Source organism: Nerophis ophidion, linkage group LG20 (assembly GCF_033978795.1).
Source record: "Nerophis ophidion isolate RoL-2023_Sa linkage group LG20, RoL_Noph_v1.0, whole genome shotgun sequence".
In the NCBI taxonomy this organism is placed as follows: domain Eukaryota; kingdom Metazoa; phylum Chordata; class Actinopteri; order Syngnathiformes; family Syngnathidae; genus Nerophis; species Nerophis ophidion.
This window is the reverse complement of record NC_084630.1, coordinates 22,341,342-22,354,988: the sequence shown is the minus strand read 5'-3', so window position 1 is coordinate 22,354,988 and position 13,647 is coordinate 22,341,342. Positions and strand designations below refer to the sequence as shown.

Here is a 13,647-nt window from a genome sequence, read left to right as displayed (position 1 = left end):
AATCACGCACCTGTCGTTAATCATGTCACTATTATTTAAGCCTGTAGTTGCCAGGCAGTCGACCCGGCGACCTCACCATTGATACACTCCTGATACCCCTAACATTGTCCCATGCTTGTTTTTTTACGTCACAGTAAGTGTTTTCGTTTTTATGTCCATAGTTCTGCCTTGGTGCTAGTTTTTGTTTTCTTAGCCATGTTGGTTCTCCGCCTTGTGCCGCCGGAGTGCTAATTAATTTAAAACCGCATCTCACTCCGGCGTTTACCAAAAGCATGCGGTAAAGGCAAGCATGCGCTAATTATATTAAAACCTCTTCTCACTCCAGCGCTTACCAAAGGCATGCGGTAAATTTAGGCCTGCGCTTATAAATTTGTGTGTGATGTAAGGATACCATCATGAAAAGCACTGTAATAAAAATAAACCTTATTATGGTCTTACCTTTACTTATAAATGAAGTCCATGTGCAGCTCCTTCTGATCAAAAGCATCGATAACTTGTTTATAGAAGTCTTCCTTATCTTTCTTCAGTTTTAAAAGTCACTCTGTCTCGATGGAGATCTTCCTTTATTACCTCCTGCTTCGATTGAAAGTCCAGTTTAGAAAACTGTTTTATTTTAGATATGTAATCCTCCATGTTAAAAGTGCAAGCGAGAGGAAAAAATAAACGATCGCTGCTCACTCTTGCTGCTTGTTGTCACTTCTTCTGCAACCGAGTAGTCGCAAGAAGGATCACTAGCGCCCTCTACCACCAGGAGGCGGGAGTCATTTAATGACTCGTATTTGACACACGCAGCTACGGTATATTAATAAAACAAAGCTGCTTACTGTTCTTTTTAGCATATTCAATAGTTTGGGTCTTAAATCCTACTGAATAGCTCTTAATCTTCTTCCCTTTATGCAATTTCAAATGATTGAAATCAGCCTCCTCCATTTTGAAAATTATGACAAGTGAAGTGTCACTCGTGACGTGACGAGTTTAACCCGGTGGAAATTCTAGACATGCGCTAATAAAAATGATATTTTACAAAACGAGTGTGACCCGGCGTTAATCCTGAGCCGGCGGTAATGCTAAGCATGCGCTAATTATTTTGCGAAACGGGTAATTCTAGGCAGGCGCATACTATATACCCGGCGGCAATTCAAAGAAATACGGTAATTAAATTATGTATTCACCTTCATGTCGTGTCCAGTCAAGTTGTTTTGCACTCCGGGAGAACATTCATCGCAGCTAGCTGTGAAAGCCTCGCAATAAACTGTTCCAAAGTCCCAGTATTGACAGACTCGAGTCTGACTCGGGTCCAAGTCAGCGTCTTTATACTCTCAAAAGTTGTTGGTGTGGACCGAAAATGAACATTAAAGTTTCCACTTTCAGAAGTATGACACTGCAACACCTAAATACCCCAAATTTGATGCGCTGGAATATTGTAAGCCGTCAGGCCTCCTGGAAGATTTGCAGTGGGGAAGAGTTGATGACTTAGCTGTGACTGCTGTGTAGCCAAATACATCTACTAATAGAACTTATTTTATAAGCCCTAACTTTCATTTTTTGGGGGGGAAAGGTTGGAATTGCAAAGTGTAATGACAATGGCGAGAGTAGGCCGGCCATGTCCGCCCGGGCCGGCGCGGAATAAGGGATGTGTGAGCGCAGGAAGGGAGGAGCGTAAACGTCTCGGCGCCGTAATCAGAGCGCAGTCGGCGTCAGGAAGGAGAGGTGTGTTCATACTTGCCAACCTTGAGACCTCCGATTTCGGGAGGTGGGGGCGTGGTAAGGGGTGGGGTGTGGTGGTGGGCGTGGTTAAGAGTCAAGTATTTTGTATATATATTTATATATATAACACATAACACTCATCTACTCATTGTTGAGTTAAGGGTTGAATTGTCTATCCTTCTATTTTCTCTCACTATTTTTCTAACCATATGCATGTACAGTAGATGGCAGTATTGTCCTGTTTAAGAGTGTCACAACATTGCTGTTTACGGCAGACAAACTGCTTTACGGTAGACAAAAACGTGACTGCTGTTGTTGTGTGTTGTTACCGCGATGGGAGGACGTTAATGAAACTGCCTAACAATAAACCCACATAAGAAACCAATAACTCGCCCTCGATCATTCTACCGTTATAACGTCATTGGGCAGACACGCTGTTTGTATTGTGGGAAAGCGGACGTGAAAACAGGCTGTCCTCACTCAAGTCCGCATGGAGCTGGAGGGGGCGTGGCCTCCAGCTCCGCCTGAATTTCGGGAGATTTTCAGCTGAAAATTTGTCCCGGGAGGTTTTCGGGAGAGGCGCTGAATTTTGGGATTCTCCTGGAAAATCTGTGAGGGTTGGCAAGTATGGGTGTGTTCCCAGCTCTTACCGTTCAGTGCGTAATGAATGCATCTGTTGAGGCTTCTCCCAGGCCCCCTTTTGACTGATGGCAGCAGGAAAGGAGGATTCCCCTTGGCACCCCCCCCCCCCCCCCCCCCCACCCCACCCCATGACGTCTCTGCTCCTCGCCCTTCTCGCGGGGATGTTGAAATCCTTTCTGTGTTGCCGCGAGTTCACTGATTGCTACATCTGTCTCTAATTGTTGCGGCGTTGTGGCGTCGAGGCAGAACAGCTGCCGCCGTCCCCAAATTTGCAATTTAGGATGGAAAAAAACCCAAATATAAACATTCTTAATTTGTGTCTCCAGAAACTGCACGTCAGACCAGTGAAAATATTTGTCTTTTACAGAAGCAGCGAAGTTGTCACCTAGTGTAAATAGTAAATAAAAATAGAATATAATGATTTGCAAATCCTTTTCAACTTATATTCAATTGAATAGACTGCAAAGACAAGATATTAAACTTGCAAGCTGGTAAATTGTGTTATTTTTTGCAAATGTTAGCTCATTTGGAATTTGATGCTGGCTACATGTTTCAAAAAAGCTGGCACAAGTGGCAAAAAAGACAGAGAAAGTTGAGGAATGCTCATCAAACACTTATTTGGAACATCCCACAGGTGTGCAGGTTAATTGGGAACAGGTGGGTGCCATGATTGGGTATAAAAACAGCTTCCCAAAAAATGCTCAGTCTTTCACAAGAAAGGATGGGGCGAGGTACACCCCTTTGTCCACAACTGCGTGAGCAAATAGTCAAACAGTTTAAGAACAACGTTTCTCAAAGTGCAATTGCAAGAAATTTAGGGATTTCAACATCTACGCTCCATAATATCATCAAAAGGTTCAGAGAATCTGGAGAAATTACTCCACATAAGCGGAAAGGCCTGAAACCAACATTGAATGACCGTGACCTTTGATCCCTCAGACGGCACTGTATCAAAAAGCGACATAAATCTCTAAAGGACATCACCACATGGGCTCAGGAACACTTCAGAAAACCACTGTCACTAAATACAGTTGGTCGCTACATCTGTAAGTGCAAGTTAAAGCTCTACTATGCAAAGCGAAAGCCATTTATCAACAACATCCAGAAACGCTGCCAGCTTCTCTGGGCCCGAGATCATCTAAGATGGACTGATGCAAAGTGGAAAAGTGTTCTGTGGTCTACCGAGTCCACATTTCAAATTGTTTTTAGAGATATTTGACATCGTGTCATCCGGACCAAAGGGGAAGCGAACCATCCAGACTGTTATCAAAAGCCAGCATGTGTGATGGTATGGGGGTGCATTAGTGCCCAAGGCATGGGTAACTTACACATCTGTGATGGCACCATTAATGCTGAAAGGTACATACAGGTTTCGGAACAACATATGCTGCCATCTAAGCGCCGTCGTTTTCATGGACGCCCCTGCTTATTTTAGCAAGACAATGCCAAGCCACATTCAGCACGTGTTACAACAGCGTGGCTTTGTAAAAAAAGAGTGTGGGTACTTTCAGGACCTAATTCAACAAGTGTACTGAGTATCTTGCATCCCTAATACTGCATGTAAAAAAGTGTCTAATGTTCTCCACAGTGTTGGTTGGAGCCTCACACTCTGTCGGCGACAGGTGTGGACGATTATAGCTCGTTAGCATTTTAAGTTGCCGATGCATCAAGCAGCTTGGTCCCAGTGGGCTTTACTAAAAGCACTTTTAAACTGTCTGGAAAATGTCAGCCAATACAATCGTGCAGGATCTCTGAAAATTTTTGGGAAATTGTGTTAGATGTAAATATAAACTAAATACAATGATTTACAAATCCTTTTCAACCCATATTCAGTTGAATATGCTACAAAGACAACATATTTGATGTTCTAAATCGTAAACTTTATTTTATTTTTGCAAATAATAAATAACTTAGAACTTCATAGCTGCAACAAGTGACAAAGTAGTTGGGAAAGGGCATGTTCACCACTGTGTTACATCACCTTTTGTTTTAACAACACTCAATAAACGTTTGGGAACTGAGGAGACACATTTTTTAAGCTTCTCAGGTGGAATTATTTTCCATTCTTGCTTGATGTACAGCTTAAGTTGTTAAACAGTCTGGGGGTCTCCGTTGTGGTATTTTAGGCTTTATTATGTGCCACACATTTTCCATGGGAGACAGGTCTGGACTACAGGCAGGCCAGTCTCCTACATGCACTCTTTTACTATGAAGCCACACTGTTGTAACACGTGGCTTGGCGTTGTCTTGCTGAAATAAGCAGGGGCGTCCATGGTAACGTTGCTTGGATGGCATCATTTGTTGCTCCAAAAGCTGTATGTACCTTTCAGCATTAATGGCGCCTTCACAGATGTGTAAGTTACCCATGTTTTGGGCACTACTACACCCCCATACCATCACACATGCTCGCTTTTCAACTTTGCGCCTATAACAATCCGGATGGTTCTTTTCTTCTTTAGTCCCGAGGACACGACGTCCACAGTTTCCAAAAACAATTTGAAATGTGGACTTGTCAGACCACAGAACACTTTTCCACTTTGCATCGGTCCATCTTAGATGAGCTCGGTCCCAGCGAAGCCGACGGCGTTTCTGGGTGCTGTTGATTAACGATTTTTGCTTTGCATAGTAGAGTTTTAACTTGCAATTACAGATGTAGCGACCAACTGTGGTTACTGACAGTGGGTTTCTGAAGTGTTCCTGAGCCCGTGTGGTGATATTCTTTACACACTCATGTCGCTTGTTGATGCAGTACAGCCTTGAGGGATGGAAAGTCACGGGCTTAGCCGCTTACGTGCAGTGATTTCTCCAGATTCTCTGAACCCTTTGATTATATTATGGATCGTAGATGGTGAAATCCCTGAATTCCTTGCAATAGCTGCTTGAGAAAGGTTTTTCTTAAACTGTTCTTAAACTGCTCACAATGCTCACTGCTCGCTGTACATAAGTTGGACCGACACTGTTACAATGTCCATTTCTCACATGATACAACTGTTGATGACTGAAGTACTGATATCAACCCAACCCCCTCCACGTCCCTCCCAGCTCACATAGCACCCGACCTCTATGGCCCCTCCCTGAGTGGTGAGCCCATTGGAGGGGTGACCCACGTTGCCTCTTCGGGCCCCATGGGGACAATAGGCCCGGCCACCAGGCGCTCGCCATGGAGCCCCACCTCCGGGCCTGGCTCCAGAGCGGGGCCCCGGTGACCCGCGTCCGGGCGAAGGAAAACTGAGTCCATTATGTTGTAATCCCATAGAAGTCTTGGAGCTGTTCTTTGTTTGATCCCTCACCTCGGACCACTTTGCCTTGGGAGACTCACCAGGCGGCATAGAAGCCCCCGGACTACTTAGGTCCTACGATCATTGGGACACGCAAAGTGCTCTACCACCTTTAGGTGGCAGCTCAGAGAGGAGAACACAATACAATATAATACACACAATACAGTACAATACAATATAATATACACAATACAGTACAATACAATACACACAATACAATATAATACACACAATACAGTACAATACAATATAATATACACAATACAATATAATATACACAATACAGTACAATCCAACATAATATACACAATACAGTACAATCAATATAATATACACAATACAGTACAATCAATATAATATACACAATACAGTACAATACAGTATAATATATTGTAGCGTCCCGGAAGAGTTGGTGTCGCAAGGGGTTCTGGGTATTTGTGTTGTTGTGTTTCTGTTGCTTTGCGGTGCTGATGTTCTCCCGAAATGCATTTGTTGTTCTTGTTTGGTGTGATTCACAGTGGGGTGCATGTTTGTGACAGTTTTGGTGTTGTTTATGCGGCCACCATAAGTGTGACCTGTGGGGCTGTTGACTAAGTACGCATTTCTTTCACTTGTGTGTGTGTGTTCAAAATTAACATGATCATTAAAGCTGGTAATGATCTTACAACGTGTTAGCATTTCTTGATGTCTTTGAGTAGAGACTTTTAAAAAATCCCGTCCAACGCTACAATATACAATACAGTACAAGACAATATAATAGACACCATACAATATAATTTACACAATACAGTACAATCCAATATAATATACACAATACAATATAATATACACAATACAGTACAATACAATATAATATACACCATACAGTACAATATAATATAATATATACAATACAGTACAATACAATATAATATACACAATATAATATAATATACACAATACAGTACAATACAATATAATATACACAATATAATATAATGTACACAATACAGTACAATACAATATAATATAATTTACACAATACAGTACAATACAATATAATATACACAATACAGTACAATACAATATAATATACACAATCCAATATAATATACACAATACAGTACAATACAATATAATATACACAATCCAATATAATATACACAATACAGTACCATCCAATATAATATACACCATACAATATAATATACACAATACAGTACAATCCAATATAATATACACAATCCAATATAATATACACAATACAGTACAATCCAATATAATATACACAATACAATATAATATACACCATACACAATACAATATAATATACACAATACAATATAATATACACAAAACAATATACACAATACAGTACAATATAATATACACCATACAATATAATACACACAATACAGTACAATATAATATACACCATACAATATAATACACACAATACAGTACAATGCAACATAATATACACAATAAAGTACAATACAATATAATATACACAATACAGCACAATACAATATAATATACACAATACAGTACAATACAATATAATATACACCATAAAATATAATATACACAATACAGCACAATCCAAGATAATATACACAATACAGTACAATCCAATATAATATACACAATACAGTACAGTACAGTATAATATATACAATACAGTACAATACAATATAATAGACACCATACAATATAATTTACACAATACAGTACAATCCAATATAATATACACAATCCAATATAGTATACACAATACAGTACAATACAATATAATATACACCATACAGTACAATATAACATAATATACAAAATACAGTACAATACAATATAATATACACAATATAATATAATGTACACAATACAGTATAATATACACAATATAATATAATGTACACAATACAGTACAATACAATATAGTATACACAATATAATATAATGTACACAATACAGTACAATACAATATAGTATACACACTATAATATAATGTACACAATACAGTACAATACAATATAATATACACAATATAATATAATATACACAATACAGTACAATACAATATAATATACACCATACAGTACAATATAATATAATGTACACAATACAGTACAATACAATATAATATACACAATATAATATAATGTACACAATACAGTATAATATACACAATATAATATAATGTACACAATACAGTACAATACAATATAGTATACACAATATAATATAATGTACACAGTACAGTACAATACAATATAATATACACAATATAATATAATGTACACAATACAGGGTGTACCCGCCTTCCGCCCGATTGTAGCTGAGATAGGCGCCAGCGCCCCCCGCATCCCCAAAAGGGAATAAGCGGTAGAAAATGGATGGATGGACAATACAGTACAATACAACATAATATACACAATATAATATAATGTAGACAATACAGTACAATATTATGTAAAATACATGATACAGTACATACCAGAATGTTGCCACTAATGTGAATTCCTGGTTCATGAAGGCTGTGCTGAATATTCTTCCCTGCATGACGCAGAAACACACTTTGCTTCATACACTTTTGCAACATGCTTAAAGAATACCATTCTTTTCTGAAGCTGTGGATATCATTCCAGTGCAGCCTCTCCACTAAAGTATCATTTCTTAGTCACAGTTACTTAAGTTCTTATTGGACTCCACATCTAACATTTAATTTGTAGCGTTGGTGAGTGTGTCCAAGCAGGTGTCCTCAGGTGGGAGACACCAGCCAAGCCAGGAGTCTTACTGTTTGTCCTCTCGACCACTCTGTCTTACATCCTTACTGTTTGTCTTCTCGACCACTCTGTCTTACATCCTTACTGTTTGTCTTCTCGACCACTCTGTCTTACATCCTTACTGTTTGTCCTCCCGACCACTCTGTCTTACATCCTTACTGTTTGTCCTCTCGACCACTCTGTCTTACATCCTTACTGTTTGTCCTCCCGACCACTCTGTCTTACATCCTTACTGTTTGTCCTCTCGACCACTCTGTCTTACATCCTTACTGTTTGTCCTCTCGACCACTCTGTCTTACATCCTTACTGTTTGTCCTGTCGACCACTCTGTCTTACGGCCTTACTGTTTGTCCTCTTGACCACTCACTCTTACGGCCTTACTGTTTGTCCTCCCGACCACTCTGTGTTACATCCTTACTGTTTGTCCTCCCGACCACTCTGTCTTACGGCCTTACTGTTTGTCCTCTCGACCACTCTGTCTTGCATCCTTACTGTTTGTCCTCTCGACCACTCTGTCTTACGGCCTTACTGTTTGTCCTCCCGACCACTCTGTGTTACATCCTTACTGTTTGTCCTCCCGACCACTCTGTCTTACGGCCTTACTGTTTGTCCTCCCGACCACTCTGTCTTACGGCCTTACTGTTTGTCCTCTCGACCACTCTGTCTTGCATCCTTACTGTTTGTCCTCTCGACCACTCTGTCTTACATCCTTACTGTTTGTCCTCCCGACCACTCTGTCTTACGGCCTTACTGTTTGTCCTCTCGACCACTCTGTGTTACATCCTTACTGTTTGTCCTCTCGACCACTCTGTCTTACATCCTTACTGTTTGTCCTCTCGACCACTCTGTCTTACATCCTTACTGTTTGTCCTCCCGACCACTCTGTGCAGCGCTCGTCTCTCCTTCTCTCCCCATTCCTTACTGTTTGTCCTCCCGACCACTCTGTCTTACGGCCTTACTGTTTGTCCTCTCGACCACTCTGTGTTACATCCTTACTGTTTGTCCTCTCGACCACTCTGTCTTACATCCTTACTGTTTGTCCTCTCGACCACTCTGTCTTACATCCTTACTGTTTGTCCTCCCGACCACTCTGTCTTACGGCCTTACTGTTTGTCCTCTCGACCACTCTGTGTTACATCCTTACTGTTTGTCCTCTCGACCACTCTGTCTTACATCCTTACTGTTTGTCCTCCCGACCACTCTGTGCAGTGCTCGTCTCTCCTTCTCTCCCCATTCCTTACTGTTTGTCCTCTCGACCACTCTGTGTTACGGCCTTACTGTTTATCCTCCTGACCACTCTGTCTTACATCCTTACTGTTTGTCCTCCCGACCACTCTGTGTTACATCCTTACTGTTTGTCCTCTCGACCACTCTGTCTTACGGCCTTACTGTTTGTCCTCTTGACCACTCTGTCTTACGGCCTTACTGTTTGTCCTCCCGACCACTCTGTGTTACATCCTTACTGTTTGTCCTCTCGACCACTCTGTCTTACGGCCTTACTGTTTGTCCTCCCGACCACTCTGTGTTACATCCTTACTGTTTGTCCTCTCGACCACTCTGTCTTACGGCCTTACTGTTTGTCCTCCCGACCACTCTGTCTTACGGCCTTACTGTTTGTCCTCCCGACCACTCTGTGTTACATCCTTACTGTTTGTCCTCTCGACCACTCTGTCTTACGGCCTTACTGTTTGTCCTCCCGACCACTCTGTGTTACATCCTTACTGTTTGTCCTCTCGACCACTCTGTCTTACATCCTTACTGTTTGTCCTCTCGACAACTCTGTCTTACATCCTTACTGTTTGTCCTCTCGACCACTCTGTCTTACGGCCTTACTGTTTGTCCTCCCGACCACTCTGTGCAGCGCTCGTCTCTCCTTCTCTCCTCCTCGCCCCGGCTGATAGATATCTTCTCTGAGAGTTATTACTTGATTTTTGATTTGCTCAGGCTGTTTCCCCTCAGCTGCGACTCCAGCCCGTCATGCTGTGATTGCTTTTGACATTTTAATAAGAAGCGTTCCCGCGCTGAACCCCGGTGCCCCCCCGACTCAATGTGCTCGGAATCACAACAACATCCGGCACGGACCGGAGGAGAGTCGCCGTAAACAGTCTACTGATATCAACGTTTACCTTTCACACACCCGGCACACTTTTTAGAAGATGACCTGGACTTGATAGAGAGACACTTTTTGACACACGTATGTATATTTTTTTTTCTTCAAAATCGCAGGATTTTCGCAATCCCTCGTAAACTTCTCTGTCTGCCTTTCGGCCAGAGTGAGTTCTTGTCCGGTGTGTTGCTGAGCGTTCAAAACGGCAGAGAAAAAAGTCTGAGGTGAAGCAAACAGTTCTTGTGCCTCACGATAGGGGCGCTCATGGTCAGAGACATACGATGGCGTAAGCAAGTCAAGTGCTGCAGCGAGTAACATGTTTTGTGTTTTCGTTGAGCCATCAAAACAGCAGAGAAAAATGTCTTAGGTGAGCCAAATACTTATTTTCCACCATAATTTATAAATAAATAAACGTATAAACGTATATGTATATACATATATATGTATACATATTTGTATATACACTATACTACCAGCCATCCAAATGATGAGAATCAGGTGTCCTAATCACTTAGCCCGGTGTATCAAATCAAGCACTTAGGCAATGAGACTGTTTCTACAAACATTTGTGAAAGAAAACGCCGCGCTCAGTGATTTCCAGCATGGAACTGTCACATAATTCCCACAATGTGCAACAAATCTTGTTGTGAAATGTCCTCGCTCCTACATATTCCCAAATCAACTTCATTATAAGGAAAGTGAAGAGTTTGGGAACAACAGCAACTCAGCCAGGAAGTGGTTGGCCAAATAAACTGCCAGAGAGGTCAGCATAGTGCAAAGACTTTCTGCACAGTCAGTTGCTACAGAGATCCAAACTTCATGTGACCTTTCAATTAGCCCACCTACAGTACAAAGAGAGATTCATGAAATGGGTTTCCATGGCCGAGCGGCTGCATCTAAGCCATACATCACCAAGTCCAATGTAAAGTGTGGGATGCAGTGGTGTAAAGCACGTCACCACTGGACTCTAGAGCAGTGGAGACGCCTTCTTTGGAGTGATGAATCACACTTTTCCATCTGGCAATCTGATGGACCAGTCTGGGTTTGGAGGTCACCAGTAGAACGCTACATTACGGACTGCATTGTGCCGAGTGTGAAAATTAGTGGAGGAGGAACTATGGTGTGGGGTTGCTTTGCAGGAACTGGGCTTGGCCTCTTAGTTCCAGTGAAAGCAACTTTGAATGCTCCAGGATACCAAAACATTTTGGATTAATTCCATGCTCCCAACCTTGTGGGAACAGTTTGGGGCGGGCCTCTTCCTCTTCCAACATGACTGCACCAATGCACAAAGCAAGGTCCATAAAGACATGGATGACAGAGTCTGGTGTGGATGAACTTGACTGGCCTGCACAGAGTCCTGACCTGAACCCGATAAAACACCTTTTGGGATGAATTAGAACAGAGACTGAGAGCCAGGCCTTCTAAACCAACATCAGTGTGTGACCTCACCAATGCGCTTTTGGGAGAATGGTGGGAACATTGTTATAAACACACTCCGCAACCTTTTGGACAGCCTTCCCAGAGGAGTTGAAGCTGTAATAGCTGCAAAAGGTCATATTGAACCCGATGGGTTAGGAATGGGATGACACTTCAAGTTCATATGTGAGTCAATGCAGGTGGATCCCATATGCACAGAAACCGGTACCGTTAGGGAAGACCAGTTGGTTTTGCATGGGAGGTACCCCTTAAAATTGCAAAATAACTCGGAATAATAACCATTACAATTCCTTTTTTTATTATTTCTCACAAACATACAACCACAGCTGTACTTAATTTTAGCTTTGCCAAAATTTTAGGCAACATTTTTTGCAATTTTAGTGTAGCGAGTGCGTACAGAATGGATACCATAAGGATATGCCCGATTTAGAGACAAGCTAAACACCCAAATAGCGAGATGACACGTCATGCCGTGCACGGGTTTTGCAGCACGGGGTGCAGAATTATGTATTGACTGTCGTAAATAACGTTGTTACTTTTTTTCAGAATCAATGCTTTCAAAAGCTGGTATCTAATTTATCACCGGGATAGCGAAATATACAACATGTATCAGCCAAGATTATTCATCTATCAAGTGTGTAAATTATCCCTCGGTATCACCTCGTCCTCAAACTCATCATTTACTGCAGGGAGTGCAAGATAATCCCCAGCCTCTAGACCAGGGGTAGGGAACCTATGGCTCTAGAGCCAGATGTGGCTCTTTTGATGTCTGCATCCGGCTCTCTGATAAATCTGAGCTGACGTTGCTTAACACGATAAGTAATGAATAATTCCACTTGTAATCACAGTGTTAAAAATAACGTTCAAAATATAAAACATTCTCATGCATTTTTAATCTGTCCATCCGTTTTCTACCACACCTGTTCAAGAAGTTGCGTTATTGGTAAGAAGTGATTTATTTATTATTGGTTAGTGTGGGGCTTGCCCTCCTGGGGGTTCTTCAGACCACCAAGCATCGACATGAGAGCCTGTTTTAGGGTTACAATATTGTTTTATTTTTCAATAAGTCTCTCAGTTGCTTTCCAGCAATTGTATTTCCAGCCCCAACCCAGTCTGTCCTCCTGGCTGCTGCTTATAACAGAGCGACAGGTGATTAGATAACAAGGCCCAGGCGGGCCATCTACGCACCTGTCGCTGCAGGCCTGCAGGCCACGCTCCTCCACAGTTAGCTTCAGAATAACAATGTTAATACAAAGAACAAGAGACCTATTATACTCTAGAAATGTTGGTCTTACTTAAAAATGCATGTGTTTAGTTGTGTTCAGTGTTAAAAAAAATATTATATGGCTCTTACGGAAATATATTTTAAAATATTTGGCTTTTTGGCTCTCTCAGCCAAAAAGGTTCCCGACCCCTGCTCTATACACACATTTACATATATATATATATATATATATATATATATATATATATATATATATATATATATATATATATATATATATATATATATATATATATATATATGTATATATATATAGGTAGAGAAGATTTATACTTGCACACATGCCTCCCCGCCAGATAACTGGACAGCGAAGATGCACAACTTCACTGACGATAGTGAAACATACGCAACTTTCGCCATTTTTTTCCCAGCCAGCCAAATAATATAAACCACGGCATTGCGGTTCTGTAAATCACTGATCCGGGATTA

The 13,647-nt window shown here is 41.3% G+C and overlaps 1 protein-coding gene across 2 annotated transcripts in view; it reads left to right on the top strand.

Annotated features, from left to right (window-relative positions):
- ctnna2 (catenin (cadherin-associated protein), alpha 2) overlaps positions 1-13,647 on the top strand; it is an 820,127-nt gene that overhangs the window by 530,623 nt on the left and 275,857 nt on the right. The window lies entirely within an intron of this gene.